The following is an 11,773-nucleotide window of genomic DNA, read 5'->3' on the forward strand; positions in this document are numbered from 1 at the left end:
TAGGATATGCATATAATTGGTAGCATTGGATAGAAAACACTCTGAAGTTTCTTAAACTGTTAAAATAGTGTCTGTGAGTATAACAAAACTGATATGGCAGGCAAAAACCAGAGGAAAATCCAGATTTCTTTTTTTTTAGGTCACAGGCCTTTTCAATGCTAGCTTATGCAGTTTGCAGTTCCTATGGCTTCCACTAGATGTCAACAGTCTTTAGAAAGGTTTTCAGGCTTGTTTCTTGAAACATGAACAAGCAGTTGTAGTTTATACAAGGTGTTCTCATCAGGACAGGGAGACTTTTGGCGCGCGTGAACGAGGGCGCGCTCTTCGTTATTTTCCTTTTCTATTGAACACCGTTCTTTTCGTCTGAAATATTATAATTTATTTACATATTAGGGTACCTGAGGATTGATTAGAAACATTGTTTGACTTGTTTGGACGAAGTTTACCGGTAGCTTTTTGGATTCCTTTGTATGCATGTTGAAGAAGTGGATTACTGAAATCAATGGCACCAACTAAACTGACTTTGTGGATATGAATAAGGACTTTATCGAACATTCATTGTGTAGCTGGGACCCTTGGGATTGCAAAAGGAGGAAGATCTTCAAAGGTAAGTGATTTATTTAATCGCTATTTGTGATTGTTGTGAAGCCGGTGCTGGTTGAAAAAGTATTTTGATGTGTGGCGCTGTCCTCAGATAATTGCATCGTATGCTTTCACCATAAAGCCTTTTTGAAATCTGACAACGCAGTTGGATTAACAAGAAGTTAAGCTTTTAAACGATGTATGTTCATGAATGTTTAATATTACAATTTTGTAATTTGAATTTGGCGCGCTCCAGCTTCACTGGATGTTGCCGATTTTGATCCCGCTAGCGGGATCCGATCCCTAAGTTAAGCATCTGTTATAGAACAATGATTCAAATATTTGTTTTGAATATTGACAAAAAAATATTGACTCCATCAGTGACAGTTCACAAGCCACTGACGGAGTTGACAACCGATACTCTAACAGACATTTTTGCCGCTATAAAATAAAGTTCAATACAAACATTTGTTAAATATGGAAAATGATTAATTTGAAAATCCCCAATAAAAACAACCATTCCATGTAACGGATTTCCTCCTCCTCTTCATCCAAAGAGGAGGAGCAAGGATTCGACCAAAATGCAGCGTTGGAATAGGACATAATGAATTTATTTAACAAGACAAAAAACGAACTAACTTGAATAACTAACAAAATAACAAAACGGAGTAGACAGACCTGGACATGCGAACTTACATAAAACGAAGAACTCACGAACAGGAAAAATGACTACACAAAAGAACGAACTGACAAACAAACCGAAACAGTCCCGTATGGCGTGACAAACACAGACACAGGAGACAACCACCCACAACAATCAATGTGAAAACACCTACCTTAATATGGCTCTCAATCAGAGGAAATGAAAACCACCTGCCTCTAATTGAGAACCATATCAGGTCACCCTTTAACAAACATAGAAACACATAACATAGACCACCCACCCAAACTCACGCCCTGACCGTCAAACACATACAAAATAACAGAAAACCGGTCAGGAATGTGACATTCCATCAGAACTTTCAGCACTAATGGAGTTGACAAAATGCATGTTTTATGGCGATAACAAAAATGGCATTTATCTTCTTCATTCAAGTGGTATACACAGTAGCAATTTCATTTTTCCTCAGTTGCTTTATTATGCGAACATTCTGACCCCACCCCCCGCGTCGCTTGTGCAAGCCTTGCAAAATAAATGTACACTTACAGTTGAAGTCAGAAATGTACATACACTTTAGCCAAATACATTTAAACTCAGTTTTCACAATTCCTGACATTTAAACCTAGTAAAAATTCCCTGTCTTAAGTCAGTTAGGATCACCACTTTAAGAATGTGAAGTGTCAGAATAACGTTAGAGAATGATTTATTTAAGTTTTTATTTCTTTCATCACATTCCCAGTGGGTCAGAAGTTTACATACACTCAATTAGTATTTGGTAGCATTGCCTTTAAATGAGTTAACTTGGGTCAAACATTTCGGGTAGCCTTCCCACAATAAGTTGGGTGAATTTTGGCCCATTTTTCCTGACAGAGCTGGTGTAACTGAGTCAGGTTGGTAGGCCTCCTTGCTCGCACACGCTTTTTCAGTTCTGCCCACAATTTTTCTATAGGATTGAGGTCAGGGCTTTGTGATGGCCACTCCAATACCTTGACTTTGTTGTCCTTAGGCCATTTTGCCACAACTTTGTAAGTATGCTTGGGGTCACTGTCCATTTGGAAGACCCATTTGCGACCAAGCTTTAACTTCTGACTGATGTCTTGAGATGTTGCTTCAATATATTCACATCATTTTCCTACCTCATGATGCAATCTATTTTGTAAAGTGCACCAGTCCCTCCTGCAGGAAAGCACCCCCACAGATGATGCTGCCGCCACCCCCGTGCTTCATGGTTGGGTGTTCTTCAGCTTGCAAGCGACCCCCTTTTTCCTCCAAACATAACGATGGTCATTATGGCCAAACAGTTCTATTTTTGTTTAATCAGACCAGAGGACATTTTTCCAAAAAGTACGATCTTTGTCCCGATGTGCAGTTGCAAACCACTGTCTGCCTGTTTTATGGCGGTTTTGGAGCAGTGGCATCTTTCTTGCTGAGCGGCCTTTCAGGTTATGTCGATATAGGACTCGTTTTACTGTGGATATAGATACTTTTCTACCTGTTTCCTACAGCATCTTCACAAGGTCATTTGCTGTTGTTCTGGGATTTATTTGCACTTTTCGCACGAAAGTACATTCATCTCTAGGAGACAGAACACGTCTCCTTCCTGAGCGGAATGACGGCTGCATGGTCCCATGGTGTTTATGCTTGCGTACTATTGTTTGTACAGATGAATGTGGTACCTTCAGGTGTTCCCAATGCTAAACCAGTTGGAGAAGGTTCTTAGAACATTATAAAAAAATATATAAATGTAACCATGTTTTAACTTTTGAGAAACGTTCTGTTAAAATAGTGACATTTCAATTTCAAGTTCCTTAAATGTGCTGAGAATGTTCCAAAGCCAAGTGTCTTTCCTGCACCCTTCCCAGAAAGTTGTGGGAAGGTTGTAATAACCACAGGACAACCATGCTCTCACCAAGCTCTAAGAAACATATGATTCTTAGAAAGGGATGAGGGCGATTGAGGAAGACCGATAAGAGACAGTTCGAATCTCTTGGGCGTGAAGATGACTGAAGTGTCAATAATAATATGTCTCAGAGGCAGCCAGCCAGAGATTTTCTGAGCTGTTAGTCTTTTCCAATAGTTGCTGGGGAGTGCCCTCCCACTGGGCACAGACATCAATTCAACATCTATTCCATGTTGGTTCCACTTAATTTAATTGAATATTGCTACCCTAATACGTTGTGATAATGTGCAAACCATAACGCAAATATGCTGATTTCAATGCGGATTGTCACCAAAAAATGTATTAATTCACTTCAATTTGGTCTCTCTCTCTCACATCTCTACCAAAGATTATCTGTTGGGTTAATCGAGATGTAGCCTATCCGCAATACAGGTGAATGCATATTCAAAAGGAGAAGTGTGTGCATGCATTGAGTTATTGAGTTTGTTTTGGCTGATTTCATGGGGCTACAGATGACAAACAATCTGTTTCCTTTCCATTTGGGACTTATTTTATTATACTGATCAACAACATTTACATAGAAGTAGCTTCTTTTATAGAAAATGGGTGCTGTCTCTTTAATGAGCAATGACGTCTTTTACCAGGCAAGAGGGGGGCGGCCTGTTGGGTGCAATCAGCTTTGAAATCAGCATATTTTGCGTTATGGTAAGCATATTATCACAAACAAAGTACTAGGGTATTGAATTGCTGTTAGCTTTAGCTGTCAGCTAGCCTACAAGATTAAGATTACTTCATTGGTCAATTGCACACAAGGTCCAACCAAAATGTGACTTCTGCTTTTAACCCAACCCCTTTCGAAAGACACATAAATGTAATACAGTACACAGTTGTTTTGCTCAAAGGCATCTGGATTTCATACCAGCAACCCTATAGTTGCCGGCTCACTTCCGGACATATTTTCCCCATCGGACCCAGGATTTGAACTGGCGACCCTCCAGTTACTGGCTCACCGTTCTAATTCACCTGGCGTATCTGTAGTTAACAGTTTCATCATTTCTACATGCCGTGTCCTATCATTCAAGTGTGTTAACTGCTGTGCAGCATGAGTGGGGAGCTAACATGATGCAGCACACTCCCAGTGCAGGCTAGCAATGAATAAGTGGGGCAGGCTACACTGATAGACAGGCTTCATCCGTGAGACAAATTTAAAATAATTCTTAGGAATAGCACCGTTTTTTTTCAATTTTAACCTAAAATGACATACCCAAATCTAACTGACTGAAGCAAGGATATGCATATTCTTGGTACCATTTGAAAGGAAACACTTTGAAGTTTGTGGAAATGGGAATTGAATGTAGGTGAATGTAACACAATAGATCTGGTAGAAGAAAATACAAAGAAAAAAACTTTTTTTTCTATGTTTTTCCTACCACCATCTTTGAAATGCAACAGAAAGGACCCAAATCTAGCCATCACTCTGGTTGTAATTCCGATGGTGTTCACAAGATGGCAGCAGTGTATGTGCAAAGTTTCAGAAAAGGGGACACAGTCCTCCAGCTGATAGTGAACCTCAAGTTGGAATGCATTATTTCTGCCTCATGCACCAACTCATTCTACTCTTATGACCAGAAAAAGTGAAATATTCCTCAATATTATGAAAGACACAAACCGCTAATAATAACAATGCAAGCTTATCGGAACGCTTTGCTACACTCATTCATTGCAGCTGCAGTGCTGGTTGTACTGTGAGTGGAAGTAGGAAGAACATGTATTTTATGGCTTATAAACGTGTTGACAGTGCTGAATAACAACTTAAACATGAACTTACACATAAAAACAGCAGCTCTTTGCTGTATTTGTTGAGTCTCTATCTAGTCATGGTTTTAAAAGTTTTGAAATCTCACAGTATCAACTTTGCTGTGTGTTCGAGGCTTCTTTTTCAGTCTGACTCAAAGAAACTGTGCAGACAAAGTGATCTGAGCTATCTGATTGGCCAGCAGTAGGCCTATAGGTATACTTGATTTGCTCTCTGGGCCTTTCAGGTAGGGGAGTTCTATCTTCAGACACATAAAATGGTTGAAAATGGGAACACTGCCTTCCCGGCACTAGGGCTGCTGAATCAAGTGCACCTGCTGCCAACAGCGCGAATCGAATAAAAAAATAGGAACGCAAGGCTTTATTGTTGGATTTTTTACAGAAATGGTGACATACTAGGAATGCCTTGGAGATTGACCAGTAGGTGACCGGTTGGTGGCCACTGATCTAATGGATCCGGTTTAGTCCACACGCATGCTTACTCTAGAATGGACTGTCTGTTCATAAATGCTTTTTCATCCCTTTCCATGTGGGTTCTGAAATGAATAAATCAATATTTTGCATGAGAAGATAACCACAACAGCTAGTCCCTTTCATGCATTTCCCAACATCTATGTACCAATAAAGAAAAAGTGTTGCTTAAAGGTCATGGTAGAGAGTTTTTCCTCTCTACCATGACAAAACACACATAGCATAGGTTGGCATAGGGTACTTTACTTTACTTTTCTTGATAAATGACAACTATGTGTAATAGAGACATCAGGGCCTGCTCTTTACAGTCTTGGCATTAATGTTTTGGTGCAGCAGTCTGGTGGCTGTTTCATTTGATTTATTAGGATCCCCTTTAGCCGACGCCAATGGCGACAGCTAGTCTTACTGGGGTCCGACACATAACAAAAAAGACATTACAGACAAAATACTTTACAATTTACATACATTTAAAAAACATTAACATGTGTGTGTGTGTGTGTGTGTGTGTGTGTGTGTGTGTGTGTGTGTGTGTGTGTGTGTGTGTGTGTGTGTGTGCATCTATCAGTTACACATACATGTCAGTTCATACTGTACACACAACACATGGTCACATGGGGGAGAGGCGTTGTGAGGTGTTCATTTATTTGTTTTCTGAAACCAGGTTTGCTGTTTACTTGCACTATATAAGATATAAGGAAGTTTCATGCACTCATGGGTCTGTATAATACTGTTACGTTTCCTTGAATTTGTTCTGGACCTGGGGATTGTAAATATACCCCTTGTGGCATGTCTGGTGGGGTAAGTGTGTGTGTCAGTGCTTTGTGCAAGTTGACTATGCAAACAATTTGGAATTTCCAACACCTTAATGTTTCTTATAAAAAATAAGAAGTGACGCAGTCAGTCTTTCCTCAACGCTCAGCCAAGAGAGACTGGCATGCATAGTATTCATATAGTAATATTAGCCCCTTACAATGAAGAGCAAGACATGCCAATCTGTTCTGGACCAGCTGCAGCTAAACTAGGTCTTTCTTTGCAGCACTTGACCGTATGACTGGACAATAATCACAATAAGATAAAACTAGAGCCTGCAGGACTTGCATTGTGGAGTGTGGTGTCAAAAAAGCAGAGCATCTCTTTATTACGGGCAGACATCTCCCGATCTTTACAACCATTGAATCTACATGACAGTTTCCAATCTAAGGTAACACCAAGTAATTTAACAGCCACACCACTCAATACCAGATTCAGCTAAGGTCTTGAACTTCGGGAATGATTTGTACCAAATAAAATGCTCTTAGTTTTAGAGATGTTCAGGACCAGTTTATTACTGGCCACCCATTCCAAAACAGACTGCACCTCTTTGTTAAGGGTTTCAGTGACTTCATTAGCTGTGGTTGCTGATGCGTATATGGTGGAATCATCAGCATACATGGACACACATGAGGTTATGGTCATTGAGATCAAAGGCTGCACTAAAATCTAACAGTACAGCTCCCACAATCTTATTATTATCAATCAGTTATTTTTGTCAGTGCCGTACATGTTTAGTGCCCTTCTCTATAAGCATGCTGAAAGTGTGTTGTTAATATTTTTACAAAGAAATAGAATAGATTTGGTCAAACAATTTTTTCCAGCAGTTTGCTATCTTTGTGGCTATGGTTTCTCCAAATCTGTTGCATGTAATTAGGTCTGCCATGGTACCTCCATGTCCAAAATACAGGGAGGGTTTCTGTACAGGCAGTGTCGTGCTGGAGAAATATAAAGGATACAGAAATAAAATACAATAGAAGTAGAATAGACTATAACATTTCTATGGGTGAAGAGACAGCACCTTTACAGACCCAGCCAATTGACTATAATCTTTCTAGCATTCAGAGAATATTACACAAATAGAAAACACCCTTGGCTTGTACTTGTAGCCCCAGTTCTATCGGATCCTATATAACCAATCAGAATCCACGCTTCAATATTGTTTTGATCACGCAGACTGGGACATGTTCCAGGTAGCCTCAGAGAATAATATTGACGTATACGTTGATTCGGTGAGTGAGTTTCTAAGGAGGTGCATAGAAGATGTTGTACCCACTGTGACTATTAAAACCTACCCTAACCAGAAACTGTGGTAGATGGCTGCATTTGCACAAAACTGAAAGCCTCCAACTCAATCATCAGGTTTGCAGAAGACACAACAGTAGTAGATTTGATTACCAACAATGTAGGGAGGAGGTGAAAAAAGGGAGGAGGTGAAGGCACTCGGAGTGTGGTGTCATTAAAACAACCTCTCACACAATGTCAACAAAACAAAGGAGATGATCTTTCATGCCGTCACTTGAGTGGGTTGAGTCACTGACGTGATCTTCCTGTCTTGGTTGGCGCCCCCCCTTGGGTTGTGCCGTGGCGGAGATCTTTGTGGGCTATACTCGGCCTTGTCTCAGGATGGTAAGTTGGTGGTTGAAGATATCCCTCTAGTGGTGTGGGGGCTGTGCTTTGGCAAAGTGGGTGGGGTTATATCCTTCCTGTTTGGCCCTGTCCGGGGGTATCATCGGATGGGGCCACAGTGTCTCCTGACCCCTCCTGTCTCAGCCTCCAGTATTTATGCTGCAGTAGTTTATGTGTCGGGGGGCTAGGGTCAGTTTGTTATATCTGGAGTACTTCTCCTGTCTTATCTGGTGTCCTGTGTGAATTTAAGTATGCTCTCTCTAATTCTCTCTTTCTCTCTTTCTTTATCTCTCTCGGAGGACCTGAGCCCTAGGACCATGCCTCAGGACTACCTGGCATGATGACTCCTTGCTGTCCCCAGTCCACCTGGCCGTGCTGCTGCTCCAGTTTCAACTGTTCTGCCTGCGGCTATGGAACCCTGACCTGTTCCCCGGACGTGCTACCTGTCCCAGACCTGTTGTTTTCAACTCTCAAGAGACCGCAGGAGCGGTAGAGATACTCTTAATGATCTGCTATGAAAAGCCAACTGACATTTACTCCTGAGGTGCTGACTTGCTGCACACTCGACAACTACTGTGATTATACATTTTTGACCATGCTGGTCATTTATGAACATTTGAACATCTTGGCCATGTTCTGTTATAATCTGCTCCGCAGGATGTTCAAAGTTTCAGATATGTTTTTATAATCCAACCCTGATCTGTACTTCTCCACAACTTTGTCCCTGACCTGTTTGGAGAGCTCCTTGGTCTTAATGGTGCCCCTTGCTTGGTTGTGCCCCTTGCTTAGTGGTGTTGAAGACTTTGGGGCCTTTCAGAACAGGTGAATATATATATATATATATATATGATCATGTGACACTTAGATTGCACACAGGTGGACTTTATTTAACTAATTATGTTACTTCTGAAGGTAATTGGTTGCACCAGATCTTATTTAGGGGCTTCTTAGCAAAGGGACTTCATAGTATATGAATAAATATGCACGCACCACTTTTTTTGGGGGGGGGGACAATTGTTTTTTTTTTCATTTCACTTCACCAGTTTGGACTATCTTGTGTATGTTGATTACATTAAATCCAAATAAAAATCAATTTCAATTGCAGGTTGTAATGCAACAAAACAGGAAAAACGCCAAGGGGAATGTATATGTACTTTACATATTCTTATTCATCCCTTTACATTTGTGTGTATAAGGTAGTTGTTGTGAATTTGATAGATTGCTTGTTAGATATTACTGCATTGTTGGAACTAGAAGCACAAGCATTTCGCTACACTCACATTAACATCTGTTAACCATGTGTATGTGACCAATACAATTTGATTTGATTTGATTTTTGAATTGACTGTGTCATTAACCCCTATGCTGTGCACCTGAAACTCCCAACCTCCCTCAGGATCCACCCCTTCCATGTATCCCTGATTAAACCTGTCTGTTCCAGCCCTCTGTCTCCTCCTGCAGCAGCTCCGCCACCCCCTTGGATCATCGGCGACCACCCTGCATACATCGTCCGGCAGCTTCTGGACATGCGCCGATGGGGTCACGGCTGGCAGTACTTTGTGGACTGGGAGGGTTACGGGCCTGAGGAGCGCTGCTGGGTGCTCCGCTGTCACATTCTGGACCCCTCACTTAAGGGGGGGGGGGGGGGGTACTTTTACATCTGCTCCTGCCACACCCTCAACCTCTCATCCTGGACCTCCCTAACCTGCCACCACTCCCCCTTTGCACTCTCTCTCTCTTTCTCTCCCTCTCTCTCTCTGTGTGTATGTGATTGTGTGAGTGGAGACAGGTGTGCTGGAAGCAGAGCAGATTCCCACCAGCTGCAACCTGTTCCGTAATCAAAAGCCCCACTCAGTCAGTCTGAATTTCTAGCTGTTTGTTCCTGCATAGATTTTGTTATCCTGTTGTGCCTGTTTTCCCTACTCTCAAGCTGCTTTTTCTCTCCGCTACAGTCTCGTTTGCTCTGACTCTGGTACCTGTCTCCAGTCCCTCATCTCCTCAGTCCTGCTTTCCTGCCCTGGCTCCCCACTCTACTGCTTCATTGGATTCCACTCCAGACATGCTTACCCGGTTCCTAAGTTCCTAATCTCCTTGCCCCCAGCCTCAGCCTCAGTCCGGATTCCCTACTACCTGCCCGAGATTCCCCTGGACTGCACCCCATCTCCTCTCCCGCTTTTCAATAAAAACATTGGTTATCTATCCATGTCTCCTCGACTGAGTCTGCATTGGGGTTCACCTGCTTCACCCCGCGTAACAACCCTATGTCACAGGAAGGCCAAAAAGATCATCAAGGACAACAACCACCCAAGCCACTGCCTGTTCACCCCGCTACCATCCAGAAGGCGAGGCCAGTACAGGTGCATCAAAGCTGGGACCAAGAGACTGAAAAACAGCTTCTATCTCAAGACCATCACTGTTAAACAGCCATCACTAACACAAAGAGGCTGCTGCCTACATATAGACTTGAAATCATTGGCCACTTTAATAAATGGATCACTAGTCACTTTAATAATGCCACTTTAATAATGTTTACATATCTCGCATTACTCATCTCATATGCATGCACTGTATTCTATACCATCTTTTGCGTCTTGCCTATGTCGTTCTGTCAATGCCCATCCGTATATTTAGATGTCTATATTCTTATTCCATTGCTTTACTTAGATTTGTGTATTATTGCATTTAGATTGAAAGCTTTTAGATTATAGCTTCTGTATCAGAATATTCTATACTCTAAGGGGAATCAACACAAACAAAAAACCAGGTGGGGTGCTAGATGTTTTAACCACGTCTACACTCTATTTCTGATCATCTTGATGTTATTTTAATGGACAAAAATGTTTGCTTTTCTTTCACAAACAATGACATTTCTAAGTAAGCCCAAACTTTTGAACGGTAGTGTACATCCATTTGACAATAACCGTTTCATGGGAGCATTAACTTCTATATTACGTGCTAAAGACACATTTCCATTCTCAGTAAGTTAATGGACAATAAAAAATACATCTTATCTTACTGTTATTATTAATGGAGATTCAAAATTATATTGTTTTGTTGGCTGTACTCAACTTTTATATGCTGAGTATACACAACATTAACATGCTCTTTCCATGACATAGACTTGCTAAAGCTATGATCCCTTATTGACGTCACTTGTTAAATCCACTTCAATTAGTGTAGGTGAAGGAGAGGAGACAGGATACAGAAGGATTTTTAGCCTGGAGACAATTGAGATGTGTGCCATTCAAAAAAATGTAAGAGCCTTTCAACGGGGTATGGTAGAAGGTGCCAGGCGCACCGGTTTGTGTTAAGAACTGCAACGCTGCTGGGTTTGTCATGCTCAACAGTTTCCCGTGTGTATCAAGAATGGTCCACCACCCAAAGGACATCCAGCCAAGTTTACACAACTGTGGGTCACCATCCCTGTGGAACGCTTTCAACACCTTGTAGAGTCCATCCCCCGACGAATTGAGGTTGTTCTGAGGACAACTCAATATCAGGAAGTCATTTCTAGTGTCCGGTTCTTACCTTTCAGAGTAAATAACTCACGGACACTAGAGAAGCTTAACCAAGTTTAATTCTTCCCAAAGAGTCGACACAGCTGTAATTCAGACAAAAGACATGGATTCCCCCGTGGTGGTTTTCCTACCCCACTTTGGGTGGAGTCTCCTCCGTATCTCCAAACATTGCATCCTTCCTGCTAAGCAGGGAACTAAGTGATATGAGCCTACAACGGTTTCTCCCCTTATTAGTACTGTCACGTGATTGTTTTCCCTGCACTCAGCCCCTCCCAAGCTTCATTATGGCATACCTCATGTCTCTGTAAATAATGTTCCTATACTCTAAGTACAACAATATTCAACGTTTACTCCAGAATCCAACACTGGGTAACAATCAAGAACCTT

The sequence above is a fragment of the Salvelinus fontinalis genome, chromosome 18, assembly GCF_029448725.1.
Source record: "Salvelinus fontinalis isolate EN_2023a chromosome 18, ASM2944872v1, whole genome shotgun sequence".
Classification (NCBI taxonomy): Eukaryota; Metazoa; Chordata; class Actinopteri; order Salmoniformes; family Salmonidae; genus Salvelinus; species Salvelinus fontinalis.